This window comes from Ranitomeya variabilis, chromosome 4 (assembly GCF_051348905.1).
Source record: "Ranitomeya variabilis isolate aRanVar5 chromosome 4, aRanVar5.hap1, whole genome shotgun sequence".
Classification (NCBI taxonomy): Eukaryota; Metazoa; Chordata; class Amphibia; order Anura; family Dendrobatidae; genus Ranitomeya; species Ranitomeya variabilis.
The window spans coordinates 682,880,483-682,896,191 of record NC_135235.1 but is presented as its reverse complement, the minus strand read 5'-3'; the positions used below and the strand labels follow the sequence as shown (position 1 = coordinate 682,896,191).

The following is a 15,709-nucleotide window of genomic DNA, read 5'->3' as shown; positions in this document are numbered from 1 at the left end:
AACGCTAATGTGAACGTAGACTTAGCCAGTAGATAGAAAAATGTTTAGAATTGAGAGTCCTCAGTGGTTGATGCCTTTTAATGGCTAACTGAAAAGATGGTAACAAATTGCAAGCTTTCGAGACTACATACGTCTCTTCATCAGGCAAAGACTAAAATAAATTCTGAAGAATCACATATTTATGCACAACATAGTATAGGAAAAAAAAAAATCTGGAGTGCAGACACTACATGGAAACTTCTCCTCAGTCAATGACATTCCCGCCATTATTTCCCCTCACTACTGGCACAATTACGGCTACTTTCACACTAGCATCGTGCACTGCACATCGCTATGCGTCGTTTTGTAGAAAAAACGCATCCTGCAAAAGTGCTTGCAGGATGCGTTTTTTCTCCATAGACTTGCAATAGCGCCGCAGTGCTACGCATTGCCACATGTCGCAACCGTCGTGCGACTGTTGTGTTATGTTGCGTCGGTCCGTCGCCACCAAAAACGTTGGCATGTAACGTTTTTTGGTGTGTCGTGACCGTCTTTTCCGCCCCCGCCTCCCCGCACATCACAATGGGGCAGCGGATGCGTTGAAAAACAGCATCCGCTGCCCCCGTTGTGCGGCGCTTTCACTGCTTGCGTCGGTAAGTCGCAACAACGCAATTAGTCGTGCGTCGTACAACGTTAGTGTGAAAGTAGCCTACCCCACGCCGCCTTTTCTACACAGTTTTATGTGTGGAATGTAACGTGTGATTTCTCTGCTTGGAGACAAATAGACCCCACACATGAGGGAATTATTAGCTAATTTTTTTTATTTTCACAAGAGTAACCGGACGTATGCTATATGGTGACATATTTCTCATGACATATTGTAAGTCACTACAGTGGTAACATTTCTTCTATATGACTTGTGTTTATTTGTGAAAAAATCAAAAATTTGGTGAAAATTTAGAAAATGTTAAAATGATCAAATTTTCACTTTTATGCTCATAAATCGGAGAGAAATGTCACACAAAATAGTTAATAAATAACATTTCCCATATGTCTACTTTACATCAGCACAATTTATGAAACATCAGTTTTTTTGTTAGGAAGTTATAAGGGTTAAAAGTTCACCAGCGATTTCTCATTTTTACCCCAAAATTTACAAAACCATTGTTTTTTTAGGGACCGCATGACATTTGAAATGACTTTGAGGAGCCTATATGACAGAAAATACCCAAAAGTGACACCATTCTAAAAGCTGCACCCCTCAAGGTGCTCAAAACCACATTGGACAAGTTTATTAGCCCTTCAAGTGTTTCACAGGAAATGGAAATGTGGAAGGAAAAAAATTAACATTTAACTTTTTTTCACAAAAATGTTACATTAAACATATTTTTTTTATTTTCACAAGGGTACCAGGAGAGAACAAACCACAAAATATGTTGTGCATTTTCTCCTGAGCACGCTGGTACCCCATATGTGGGGGAAAACTGCTGGTGGGCAAGCAATAGGGCACAGAAGGGAAGTAGTCCAATTGACTTTGTGAATGCAAAATTTGCTAGTAGTGATGAGCGAACGTGCTCGCCACTACTCATTACTAACCCGAGTGTAATAGAGTGCAGGGTTGAGTATGTCACCACGGAACATACAGACCAACTGTTGTGGGGAATTTATTAACAGGAGTAAGATTCTCCTCGCAGGGAGTAAATGGGGTTAATAAGGATAAATCAAACAGTAAACAGTTAAGCGGAATCAAAAGGGTTAATGAGTGTTTGTGTAACTTATCAGTCCAGGGAGGTCCTGACTGGAGGGTCCTAATTCCAATGTGGGTACAGTCACCAGCAGCGCTTGAGATCCTGAAGTCTCTCCTCTGTGTCCTGAGAACTGGAGACTCCGGGGTTATGTCTTTTCTTCCAGTGAAGCTGAAAGCAGGAAGTAACTCAGCCACTCTGCTGCCAGTCTCTGTATATCAGGCTGGCAGGCTTTCTGCAGTAGCAATGCTACACACACACCGAGCAGTTTACTTGTCACACTCAGGGATCCTGGCTCGTCAGTGCAGTCACCGGGGCTACGCGCTCAGGTCACTGTCAGGGGATACGTCTTCTCTGATTATGAAGGCTTCCAAGTCCACACTCTCACATCCAGCCTCCACTACGGCTGGTATCTCAGCCTCAGTGCCCTCACAGGGAGCACTCTCTTTCGGGGAGCGCGGCGCTGCAGTCTGCTCTCTGTCTGGCGCGCTGTCCCCTCTATCTCACACGCTCTGCTCTCCTGCTCTTTTCTCACCACACCCCCCTCTCTTCCTCTCTAACCCCAGCAGTCACATGGTCTCCTCTGTCCAGGGCAGAAAGTCTTCCCCCTGACAACCCAGCTGTCTATCTTGCACATACTGCCAAACTAAATGGTCTAGGAGCTGTTCATCAGTCAGGTTGAGATATGCTTTCTCTGCCTCGTCAACAACTGCTGCCCTCTTCTTCTTTTTCTTCTTCTTCCTGGCCTTGCCGATAGCAGGTGTTTGCGTAGGGGCTTCTTGCTCAGGCTCCTCAGTCTGGGGGCTAAGTACAGGCAATTCTTCTCCATAGCTCCCCCTCTCTTTGACAGGAGCATTCTTGTCAAAACTAGAGTCAGATGAATTAAGATTAAGCAGGTCGGACTCTTCATCCGTGCCGGGCTCTGCGGGCATTACTCCACCGGGCTTCTCAGGCACACTCCCTGTCTCACACAGCTGTTCCATTTCCTCTGTTCGATCAGGATCCTGTGAGCTGACAGCCAGCACACTCTTCACCTCAGGGATCAATATTAGTGGTTTCTCCTTCTCATCGACGAGGGCTTCGAAAACGAGTGCCGCAGGAACACTTGGCACTTTCTCTCCTTCTTCAGGAACTTGTGCTGGGCAAGGTAGTAAAGCACTTAGGTGGTCTTCTCGAGTGAATGTCCCTTTCTTCCCTCTGGGCTGAGTCTCACAGACAGAACCTTCAGACCCAAGCTGGAGTTCCACCAGGCTCGCCTTCACACGTCAGGACAGCGCAGTCATTCCACCAGAGATGCTCGACACCTTCTCCACCTCTCCTTGGCGTCCGACATTGTGGTACTGTCTTGCTCTAGGTGGAACTCTTCTTGCCGTACCATTCCCTCCAGGGGCAACGTTCCCTCCAGTTAGCAGGACCTTCAGAGGGGTGAACGGATCTCAGCCACTGCTTTTCTCAGGTAGGGCAATCTCTAGACAGGTGTCCCACCCTTCTGCACACCCAGCACTCACATCTGCATCTGTCTGGAGGGCGCTTTCGTCCAGATCGTCGATCTCAGCGGGAGACATCTCTCATCTGCGGTTGCTCTTCACTCCAGGATATGGAGTTACACTCTGGAGCCGCCACTGAATCCTTCTTCTTGCTGCGCACCTCTCCTCTATCTCCCTCTGGCTGCTTTCGCACGTTACCTCGGGATATGCCGCTGATCCCCAAGACTGCAGTAAGGGCTCTCCCCAGACTCTCAATCTCTTCCCAGATTCTTCTTATCTTCAACCGGGAATCCCGGATCCTTGTCATCTCCTCTTCATTCTGACTGGGTGCTCTGCAATTGTAGCATGTAGGCAGTCTTCTTCGCCGAGCGGCGCTAGTCTATCTTTGGGAGGTGGTCTCTCTTTCTCGCACCAGAGGGTTGTACTCTGCAGCAGGGGTCTTCTTATATTCAGCCACTTCCTCACGGACCCGCTTAGCCTCCTTCTTCAAGTCTTCTTCCCAATTGAGGGGCGGTTACCTCCCCGCTCCATACCTTCCCACTGGCACTACCACCCCTTGCTCGCGCGTGCATGCCTCACTCGCGACCTCAGAGAAAGTCATAACTGGCGTTACGTGCATGTGCTCTCGCAGGGCCTGTTTCATCAACACATCTCGCAAGCCTGTCACCAGTTGGTCTCACAGCACAACGTCAACTGCCCCCACACCTACGCCATCCTTCCGTATGATGGCAGTATGAAGCTCCTGCAGGGCAGTCATATATTGCGTCACGGTCTCCCCCTCTCTTTGTACCTGGCGAAACAGTCGCATGCTCCCCTACATCAGTGGGGTCCCCATGTGTCTCCTCAAGTATACGTAATACTTTGTCCAGGGTATCTCTCGCCTGAGGGGGTCTGAGCATAACAGAGTCCCGTGCATCCCCCTCTAGGGCCATCACAGCTATTTCCGCCTGCAGAGCCGGCGTCATAGGATGCATCCGCATCATCCCTCGGATGCGCTCTGTCCAACTCCACAGCATGACATCGCTCCCCGAGAATTTTAGCAGGTTAACCAACATGGTTCCCAGAGAGATGCTAGACCTGGGGCCTCCCCCAACTGCTTGGTGTGCCCTTTCCGTGCTACCGTGTGACATCCTGCCAACTACGCCAAATGTAATAGAGTGCAGGGTTAAGTATGTCACCACGGAACATACAGACCAACTGTTGAGGGGAATTTATTAACAGAAGTAAGATTCTCCTCGCAGGGAGTAAACGGGGTTAATAAGGATAAATCAAACAGTAAACAGTTAAGCGGAATAAAAAGGGTTAATGAGTGTTCTTGTAACTTATCAGTCCAGGGAGGTCCTGACTGGAGGGTCCTAATTCCAATGTGGGTAAAGTCACCAGCAGCGCTTGAGATCGTGAAGTCTCTCCTCTGTGTCTTGAGAACTGGAGACTCCGGGGTTAAGTCTTTTCTTCCAGTGAAGCTGAAAGCAGGAAGTAACTCAGCCACTCTGCTGCCAGTCTCTGTATATCAGGCTGGCAGGCTTTCTGCAGTAGCAATGCTACACACACACCGAGCAGTTTACTTGTCACACTCAGGGATCCTGGCTTGTCAGTGCAGTCACCGGGGCTGCGCGCTCAGATCACTGTCGGGGGATACGTCTTCTCTGATTATGGAGGCTTCCAAGTCCACACTCTCACATCCAGCCTCCACTACGGCTGGTATCTCAGCCTCAGTGCCCTCACGGGGAGCACTCTCTGTCTGGACTCTGAACATTTTTATTACCTTTTGTGCATTACTGCCCTTTTCCAAGATGGCGTCTTTGGTCTCGTGTGCACTGTTTGTTCCTGCTATAAAACTCCACCCCAGCCATGACTATTAACCCCTTAACCACCACCGATACACCTTTTTACGGTGGTAGTTAAGGGTACTTAAACCACAGCACCCAGCAACAATAGGAATATTTTTCCTATTTGTTCATTTTGGTCAGTGTGATACACCCTATCACAGTGATCAAAATAAAAAAAATAGTAAATAACCCCCTCTTTATAACCCCCTTAGTTAGGGAAAAATAATAAAATAAAGAAAATGTATTTATTTATATTTTCCCAATAGGGTTACAGTTGGGCTAAAGTGAGTTGGGCTAAAGTGAGTTGGGCCAAAGTTAGGGTTGGGGCTAAAATTAGGGTTAGGGTATGTTTCCACATTAAGGATTCGTTCATGATTTGCAACAGATTGGACGCTGCGTACAGCCTCAGCTGTTGTGAATTCCGTTCTCGGACTCCCTCCTGTGGTCATGAATGATACTTTGGTGAGTTCTGTTCTTGGACTCCCTCTGGTGGCTTTGAGTGGAACTGCTGGTCCTTGAGGTTGGCTTTCTCAGCTGCCCTCATTTATTGCTATGCTGGCTTCCCTATTTAACTCCACTCAGATCGTTACTTCATGCCAGCTGTCAATGTCTCAGTATTGGTTCAGATCTCTCTTGGACTTCTCTGATGACCTGTCTACTCCAGCAGAAGCTAAGTCCCTGATAGTTCATTTGTTGTTACTGCTTTCTGAATATATTTCTTAGTACTGCTAAATTCTAGTCCAGCTTGCTATCATGATATTTCCTTGCTAGCTGGAAGCTCTGGGGGTGCAGAGTTGCACCTCCACACCGTGAGTCGGTGTGGAGATCTATTTGCATACTCTGCGTGGCTTTTTGTAGTTTTTTGTGCTGACCGCATAGTTCCCTTTTCTATCCTCTGATTATTTAGTGAAGACTGGCCTCCTTTGCTAAAACCTGTTTCATTCCTGTGTTTGTGACTTTCCTCTTAACTCACAGTCAATATGTGTGGGGGGCTGCCTTTTCCTTTGGGGAATTTCTCTGAGGCAAGGTAAGGCTTCTATTTCTATCTTTAGGGGTAGTTAGCTCTTAGGCTGTGAAGAGGCATCTAGGGAGAGTTAGGTATGCTCCACGGCTATTTCTAGTGTGTGTGATAGGAGTAGGGTTTGCGGTCAGCAGAGTTCCCACTTCCGCAGAGCTTGTCTCTATTTCTGGTTTAATCATCAGGTCATTCCGGGTGCTCCTAACCACCAGGTCCATAACACTACAGCTGGCCCACAAAGTGTTAATGCATCTCAAAAGAGGGATAAGAGAAGTTCTGAACCCATTTTTTTTTTTTGCAGTGTGTTTTGTCTCTCTTTTCCCCTTAACCTCTGGGTGGTTCAGGATTCAGGTGTAGATATGGATATTCAAGGTCTGTCCTCTTGTGTGGATCAACTCACTGCAAGGGTACAAAGTATACAAGATTATGTAGTTCAGAATCCGATGTTAGAGCCTAGAATTCCAATTCCTGATTTGTTTTCTGGGGATAGATCTAAGTTTCTGAATTTCAAAAATAATTGTAGACTGTTTCTGGCTTTGAAACCCCGATCCTCTGGTGACCCCATTCAGCAAGTAAAAATTATTATTTCTTTGTTACGTGGCGACCCTCAAGACTGGGCATTCTCCCTAGCGCCAGGAGATCCTGCATTGCTTAATGTAGATGCGTTTTTTCTGGCGCTTGGATTGCTTTATGACAAACCGAATTCAGTGGATCAGGCAGAGAAAATCTTGCTGGCTTTGTGTCAGGGTCAGGATGAAGCGGAGGTATACTGCCAGAAGTTTAGAAAATGGTCTGTGCTTACTCACTGGAATGAGTGTGCCCTGGCAGCAATTTTTAGAAAGGGTCTTTCTGAAGCCCTTAAGGATGTTATGGTGGGGTTCCCCACGCCTGCTGGTCTGAATGAATCAATGTCCTTGGCCATTCAAATTGATCGGCGTTTGCGCGAGCGCAAAGTTGTGCACCATTTGGCGGTGTCCTCTGAGCAGAGGCCTGAGCTTATGCAGTGTGATAGGACTTTGACCAGAACTGAACGGCAAGAACACAGACGTCAGAATGGGCTGTGTTTTTACTGTGGTGACTCCACTCAAGCTATCTCTGATTGTCCTAAGCGCACTAAGCGGTTCGCTAGGTCTGTCACCATTGGTACTGTACAGCCTAAATTTCTTTTGTCTGTTACTCTGATTTGCTCTTTGTCATCCTACTCTGTTATGGCATTTGTGGATTCGGGCGCAGCCCTGAATTTAATGGACTTGGAGTTTGCCAGGCGCTGTGGTTTTTCCTTGGAGCCTTTGCAGTATCCTATTCCATTGAGGGGAATTGATGCTACGCCTTTGGCCAAGAATAAACCTCAGTACTGGACTCAGTTGACCATGTGCATGGCCCCTGCACATCAGGAAGATATCCGCTTTTTGGTGTTGCATAATTTGCATGATGTGGTCGTGTTGGGTTTGCCATGGCTACAGGTTCATAATCCAGTATTGGATTGGAAATCAATGTCGGTGTCTAGTTGGGGTTGTCAAGGGGTACATGGCGATGTTCCATTGATGTCAATTTCTTCTTCCACTCCTTCTGAAGTCCCTGAGTTTTTGTTGGATTACCGGGATGTATTTAATGAACCCAAATCCAGTGCCCTACCTCCTCATAGGGATTGTGATTGTGCTATTAATTTGATTCCTGGTAGTAAGTTCCCTAATGGCCGACTTTTCAATTTATCTGTGCCAGAACACGCCGCTATGCAGAGTTATATAAAGGAGTCCTTGGAGAAAGGGCATATTCGCCTGTCTTCGTCACCGTTGGGAGCAGGGTTCTTTTTTGTGGCCAAGAAGGATGGTTCTCTGAGACCCTGTATAGATTACCGCCTTCTCAATAAAATCACGGTCAAATTTCAGTACCCTTTGCCTCTGCTGTCTGATTTGTTTGCTCGGATTAAGGGGGCTAGTTGGTTCACCAAGATAGATCTTCGAGCGTATTAAACAGGGCGATGTTGTGAATTCTGTTCTCGAACTCCCTCCTGTGGTCATGAATGGTACTTCGGCCAGTTCTGTCCATGGACTCCCTCTGGTGGCTGTGAGTGGAGCTGCTGGTTCTGAGATTCCTTCCACAGCTGACCTAGTTTATTCCTAGGCTGGTTTATCTATTTAACTCCACTCAGATCGTTACTTCATGCCAGCTGTCAATGTCCTAGTACTGGTTCAGATCTCTCTTGGATCTTCTGATGACCTGTCTACTCCAGCAGAAGCTAAGTCCTTTCTAGTTTATTTGTTGTTCATTGTTTTCTAGTCCAGCTTGCTATCATGATTTTGCCTTGCTAGCTGGAAGCTCTGGGATGCAGAGTGGCACCTCCGCACCGTGAGTCGGTGCGGGGGTCTTTTTGCACACTCTGCGTGGCTTTTGTAGTTTTTTGTGCTGACCGCAAAGATACCTTTTGTATCATCAGTCTGTTTAGTGAAATCTGGCCTCCTTTGCTGAAACCTGTTTCATTCCTGTGTTTGTGACTTTCATCTTAACTCACAGTAAATATTTGTGGGGGGCTGCCTTTTCCTTTGGGGAATTTCTCTGAGGCAAGGTAGGCTTTATTTCCTATCTCTAGGGGTAGTTAGCTCTTAGGCTGTGAAGAGCCGTCTAGGCAGAGTTAGGTACACTCCACGGCTATTTCTAGTGTGTGTGATTGGATTAGGGGTTGCGGTCAGCAGAGCTCCCACTTCCCAGAGCTTGTCCTGTGTTAGTTTAACCATCAGGTCATTCCGGGTGCTCCTAACCACCAGGTCCATAACAGGGCGATGAATGGAAAACAGCATTTAATATGCCCGAGGGCCATTTTGAGTACCTGGTGATGCCATTCGGGCTTTCTAATGCTCCATCTGTGTTTCAGTCCTTTATGCATGACATCTTCCGAAAGTATCTAGATAGATTCATGATTGTATATTTGGATGATATTTTGGTCTTTTCGGATGATTGGGAGTCTCATGTGAAGCAGGTCAGAATGGTAATCCAGGTCCTTCGTGCTAATTCCTTGTTTGTGAAGGGGTCTAAATGTCTCTTCGGAGTTCAGAAGGTTTCCTTTTTGGGCTTCATTTTTTCCCCTTCTACTATCGAGATGGATCCTGTTAAAGTTCAGGCCATTTATGATTGGACTCAACCTTCATCTGTGAAGAGCCTTCAGAAATTCCTGGGCTTTGCTAATTTTTACCGTCGCTTCATCGCTAATTTTTCTAGTGTGGTTAAACCTTTGACTGATTTGACAAAGAAAGGTGCTGATGTGGTGAATTGGTCCTCTGCGGCCGTTGAGGCTTTTCAGGAGCTGAAATGTCGTTTTTCTTCGGCCCCTGTGTTGCGTCAGCCAGATGTTTCGCTCCCTTTTCAGGTCGAGGTGGATGCTTCTGAGATTGGAGCAGGGGCTGTTTTGTCTCAAAGAAGTTCTGATGGCTCTGTGATGAAACCATGTGCTTTCTTTTCTAGAAAGTTTACACCTGCTGAGCGTAATTATGATGTTGACAATCGGGAGTTGCTGGCTATGAAGTGGGCATTCGAGGAGTGGCGACATTGGCTTGAGGGAGCCAAGCACCGCGTGCTGGTCTTGACGGATCACAAGAATCTGACTTATCTAGAGTCTGCCAAGCGGTTGAATCCTAGACAGGCTCTATGGTCGCTGTTTTTCTCCCGTTTCGATTTTGTGGTCTCATACCTTCCGGGTTCTAAGAATGTGAAGGCTGATGCCCTTTCTAGGAGTTTTGTGCCTGATTCTCCGGGAGTCTCTGAGCCGGCTGGTATTCTCAAAGAGGGGGTAATTCTGTCTGCCATCTCCCCTGATTTGCGGCGGGTGCTGCAGGAGTTTCCGGCCGATAGACCTGACCGTTGTCCAGCGGAGAGACTGTTTGTCCCTGATAGATGGACCAGTAGAGTTATTTCTGAGGTTCATTGTTCGGTGTTGGCTGGTCATCCTGGGATTTTTGGTACCAGAGATTTGGTGGCTAGGTCCTTTTGGTGGCCTTCCTTGTCACGGGATGTGCGTTCCTTTGTGCAGTCTTGTGGGACTTGTGCTCGGGCCAAGCCCTGCTGTTCTCGTGCCAGTGGGTTACTTTTGCCCTTGCTGGTCCCGAAAAGGCCCTGGACGCATGTTTCCATGGATTTTATTTCAGATCTTCCTGTCTCTCAAAGGATGTCTGTCATCTGGGTGGTTTGTGATCGCTTTTCTAAAATGGTCCATTTGGTACCTTTGCCTAAATTGCCTTCCTCCTCTGATTTGGTTCCACTATTTTTTCAGCATGTGGTTCGTTTGCATGGCATTCCGGAGAACATTGTGTCTGACAGAGGTTGCCAGTTTGTCTCTAGGTTTTGGTGGTCCTTTTGTGCCAAGATGGGCATTGATTTGTCTTTTTCTTCGGCTTTCCATCCTCAGACAAATGGCCAAACCGAACGAACCAATCAGACTTTGGAAACCTATCTGAGATGCTTTGTTTCTGCTGATCAGGATCATTGGGTGACCTTTTTGCCATTGGCTGAGTTCGCCCTTAATAATCGGGCTAGTTCGGCTACCTTGGTTTCGCCTTTTTTTTGCAATTCTAGTTTTCACCCTCGTTTTTCTTCAGGGCAGGTTGAGCCTTCTGACTGTCCTGGTGTGGATTCTGTGGTGGACAGGTTGCAGCAAATTTGGACTCACGTAGTGGACAATTTGACGTCCCAGGAGAAGGCTCAACGTTTCGCTAACCGCCGTCGCCGTGTTGGTCCCCGACTTCGTGTTGGGGATTTGGTTTGATTGTCTTCTCGTTATGTTCCTATGAAGGTTTCTTCTCTTAAGTTTAAGCCTCGTTTCATTGGTCGTTATAAGATTTCTGAAATTCTCAATCCTGTGTCATTTCGTTTAGTCCTTCCAGCTTCTTTTGCCATCCATAATGTGTTCCATAGGTCGTTGTTGCGGAGATATGTGGCGCCTATGGTTCCCTCCGTTGATCCTCCTGCTCCGGTGTTGGTCGAAGGGGAGTTGGAGTATGTGGTAGAGAAGATTTTGGATTCTCGTATTTCAAGACGGAAGCTTCAGTACCTGGTTAAGTGGTAGGGCTATGGTCAGGAGGATAATTCCTGGGTTGTTGCCTCCGATGTCTATGCTGCCGATTTAGTTCGTGCCTTTCATTTGGCTCATCCTGATCGGCCTGGGGGCCCTGGTGAGGGTTCGGTGACCCCTCCTTAAGGGGGGGTACTGTTGTGAATTCCGTTCTCGGACTCCCTTCTGTGGTCATGAATGATACTTTGGTGAGTTCTGTTCTTGGACTCCCTCTGGTGGCTTTGAGTGGAACTGCTGGTCCTTGAGGGTGGCTTTCTCAGCTGCCCTCGTTTATTGCTATGCTGGCTTCCCTATTTAACTCCACTCAGATCGTTACTTCATGCCAGCTGTCAATGTCTCAGTATTGGTTCAGATCTCTCTTGGACTTCTCTGATGACCTGTCTACTCCAGCAGAAGCTAAGTCCCTGATAGTTCAATTGTTGTTACTGCTTTCTGAATATATTTCTTAGTACTGCTAAATTCTAGTCCAGCTTGCTATCATGATATTTCCTTGCTAGCTGGAAGCTCTGGGGGTGCAGAGTTGCACCTCCACACCGTGAGTCGGTGTGGAGATCTTTTTGCATACTCTGCATGGCTTTTTGTAGTTTTTTGTGCTGACCGCATAGTTCCCTTTTCTATCCTCTGACTATTTAGTGAAGACTGGCTGTTGTGAATTCCGTTCTCAGGCTCCCTCCTGTGGTCATGAGTGGTACTTTGTGAGTTCTGTTCTTGGGCTCCCTCTGGTGGCTTTGAGCGTTACGGCTGGTCTGTAGCTGGGCTCCAGCTGCCTCGTTTTCTGCTAGGCTGGCTGCCTATTTAACTCCACCTGGACCTTTACTTGTTGCCTGCTGTCGTTGTATTCAGTACTGGTTCAGATCTCTCTGGGACTTCCCTTGTGACCTGTCCCCTCCTGGAGAAGCTAAGTCTTGCTAGTTCATTTTTTGCTCATTGTTTTTTTGAAAATGTTTCACAGTATATGATGAGTTCAGTCCAGCTTGCTTATATGCTATTTTTTTGCTAGCTGGAAGCTCTGGGGTGCAGAGTTGCGCCCCTCACATCGTGAGTCGGTGTGGGGGTTTTTGTATTCTCTGCGTGGATAATTTTTTGTAGTATTTTATACTGACCACACAGATTCCTTGCTATCTTCTGACTATTTAGTGATTAGCGGGCCTCATTTGCTAAAACCTGTTTTCATTTCTACGTTTGTGTTTTCCCCTTAACTCACCGTTATTATTTGTGGGGGGGCTGTCTATACTTTGGGGTAAATTTCTCTGAGGCAAGTGAGGCTTTGTTTCTCTCTAGGGATAGCTAGTTTCTCAGGCTGTGAAGAGTCGTCTAGGCCTGTCAGGAACGCTCCACGGCTGTCTATAGTGTGTGTTGATAGGATCAGGGTTGCGGTCAGTAAAGTTCCCACATTCCCAGAGCTTGTCCTTTATTTCTGGTTACCTATCAGGTCAGTTCATGTGTTCCTAACCACCAGGACCATAACAGTACAGCAGGCCCGTAAAGTGTTAATGCATCGCAAAAGAGGGATAAGAGAAGTCCTGAACTCATTTTTTTTTCTCCTCTGCAGTGTGTTTAGCCTCTCTCCTCCCCTTAATCTCTGGGTGGTTCAGGATTCAGCTGCAGATATGGACATTCAGAGTCTGTCCTCTAGTGTGGATCATCTCACTGCAAGGGTACAAAGCATTCAGGATTATGTAGTTCACAGTCCTATGTCAGAGCCTAAAATACCAATTCCTGAGTTGTTCTCTGGAGATAGATCTAAGTTTTTGAATTTCAAAAATAATTGCAAATTGTTTCTTTCTCTGAGACCTCGTTCCTCTGGTGACCCTGTTCAGCAAGTTAAAATTATTATTTCTTTGTTACGTGGTGACCCTCAAGATTGGGCATTCTCCCTGGCGCCAGGAGATCCTGCATTGCTAAATGTGGATGCGTTTTTTCTGGCGCTTGGATTGCTTTATGAGGAACCTAATCTAGTAGACCAGGCAGAAAAGGTTTTGCTGGCTCTCTCTCAGGGTCAGGATGAAGCAGAGGTTTACTGTCAGAGGTTTAGGAAGTGGTCTGTGCTCACTCAATGGAATGAGTGTGCCCTGGCAGCGATTTTCAGAAAGGGTCTTTCTGAAGCCCTTAAGGATGTTATGGTGGGGTTCCCCACGCCTGCGGGTCTGAATGAGTCAATGTCTTTGGCCATTCAGATTGATCGGCGTTTGCGGGAGCGCAAACCTGTGCACCATCTGGCGGTGTTTTCTGAGCAGAAGCCTGAGTCTATGCAATGTGACAGGATTCTGACCAGAATTGAACGGCAAAATCACAGACGTCAGAATGGGTTGTGCTTTTACTGTGGTGATTGCACTCATGTTATCTCAGATTGTTCTAAGCGCACCAAAAGGTTCGCTAAGTCTGTCACCATTGGTACTGTACAGCCTAAATTCATTTTGTCTGTTACTTTGATTTGCTCTCTGTCATCCTACTCAGTTATGGCTTTTGTGGATTCAGGCGCTGCCCTGAATTTGATGGATCTGTCATTTGCCAGGCGCTGTGGTTTTATCTTGGAGCCTTTGCAATTGCCTATTCCACTAAAGGGAATTGATGCTACGCCATTGGCCAAGAATAAGCCCCAGTACTGGACTCAAGTGACCATGTGCATGACTCCTGCACATCAGGAGGTTATTCGCTTTCTGGTGTTACATAATTTGCATGACGTTGTCGTGTTGGGTCTGCCATGGCTGCAGGTTCATAATCCAGTCCTGGATTGGAAAGCAATGTCTGTGTCAAGTTGGGGTTGTCAAGGGGTACATGGCGATGTTCCTTTGGTGTCAATTGCTTCTTCTACTCTTTCTGAAGTCCCTAAATTTTTGTCGGATTACCAGGATGTATTTGATGAGCCCAAATCCAGTGCCCTACCTCCTCATAGGGATTGTGATTGTGCTATAAATTTGATTCCTGGTAGTAAGTTCCCTAAGGGTCGACTTTTTAATTTATCTGTACCAGAACATGCCGCTATGCAGAGTTATATAAAGGAGTCTTTGGAGAAAGGGCATATTCGCCCGTCCTCGTCACCTTTGGGTGCAGGGTTCTTTTTTGTGGCCAAGAAGGATGGTTCTCTGAGACCCTGTATAGATTATCGCCTTCTAAATAAGATCACGGTCAAATTTCAGTACCCTTTGCCTCTGCTGTCCGATCTGTTTGCTCAGATAAGGGGGGCTAGTTGGTTCACCAAGATAGATCTTCGAGGAGCTTATATTCTTGTGCGTATTAAGCAGGGCGATGAATGGAAAACAGCATTTAATACGCCCAAAGGCCATTTTGAGTACTTGGTGATGCCTTTTGGGCTTTCTAATGCCCCTTCCGTGTTTCAGTCCTTCATGCACGACATCTTCCGAGAGTATCTGGATAGATTTATGATTGTGTACTTGGATGATATTTTGGTCTTTTCTGATGATTGGGAATCTCATATGAAGCAGGTCAGGATGGTATTTCAGGTCCTGCGTGCCAATGCCTTGTTTGTGAAGGGCTCTAGATGTATCTTCGGAGTCCAGAAGGTTTCCTTTTTGGGCTTTATTTTTTCTCCTTCTACTATCGAGATGGATCCAGTCAAAGTCCAGGCCATTTATGACTGGACTCAACCTACATCGGTGAAGAGTCTTCAGAAGTTCTTGGGCTTTGCTAATTTTTACCGTCGCTTCATCACTAATTTTTCTAGTGTGGTTAAGCCTTTGACGGATTTGACCAAAAAGGGTGCTGATGTGACGAATTGGTCTCCTGCGGCCGTTGAGGCCTTTCAGGAGCTGAAACGTCGGTTTTCTTCGGCTCCTGTCTTGCGTCAGCCGGATGTCTCTCTTCCTTTTCAGGTCGAGGTTGATGCTTCTGAGATTGGAGCAGGGGCTGTCTTGTCGCAGAGAAGCTCTGATGGCTCTGTGATGAGGCCATGTGCTTTCTTTTCTAGAAAGTTTTCGCCTGCCGAGCGGAATTATGATGTTGGTAATCGGGAGTTATTGGCAATGAAGTGGGCATTCGAGGAGTGGTGACATTGGCTTGAGGGAGCCAAACATCGCGTGGTGGTCTTGACGGATCACAAGAATTTGACTTATCTCGAGTCTGCCAAGCGGTTAAATCCTAGACAAGCTCGATGGTCGCTGTTTTTCTCCCGTTTCGATTTCGTGGTTTCGTACCTTCCGGGCTCAAAGAATGTGAAGGCTGATGCCCTTTCTAGGAGTTTTGTGCCTGACTCTCCGGGAGTTTCTGAACCGGCTGGTATCCTCAGAGAGGGGGTGATTTTGTCTGCCATCTCCCCTGATTTGCGGCGGGTGATGCAGGAATTTCAGGCCGATAGACCTGACCGTTGTCCACCAGAGAGACTGTTTGTCCCGGATAGATGGACCAGTAGAGTTATTTCCGAGGTTCATTCTTCAGTGTTGGCGGGTCATCCTGGTATTTTTGGTACCAGGGATTTGGTGGCTAGGTCCTTTTGGTGGCCTTCCTTGTCGCGGGATGTGCGTTCCTTTGTGCAGTCCTGTGGGATTTGTGCTCGGGCCAAGCCTTGCTGTTCTTGTGCCAGTGGATTGCTTTTGCCTTTGCCTGTCCCGAAGAGGCCCTGGATGCATATT

General features: G+C 47.0%; 1 protein-coding gene across 1 annotated transcript in view; it reads left to right on the top strand.

Annotated features, from left to right (window-relative positions):
* The window catches only part of LOC143766397 (oocyte zinc finger protein XlCOF8.4-like), a 65,489-nt gene that overhangs the window by 2,207 nt on the left and 47,573 nt on the right, over nucleotides 1-15,709 (top strand). The gene's annotated exons all lie outside the window — the stretch shown is intronic.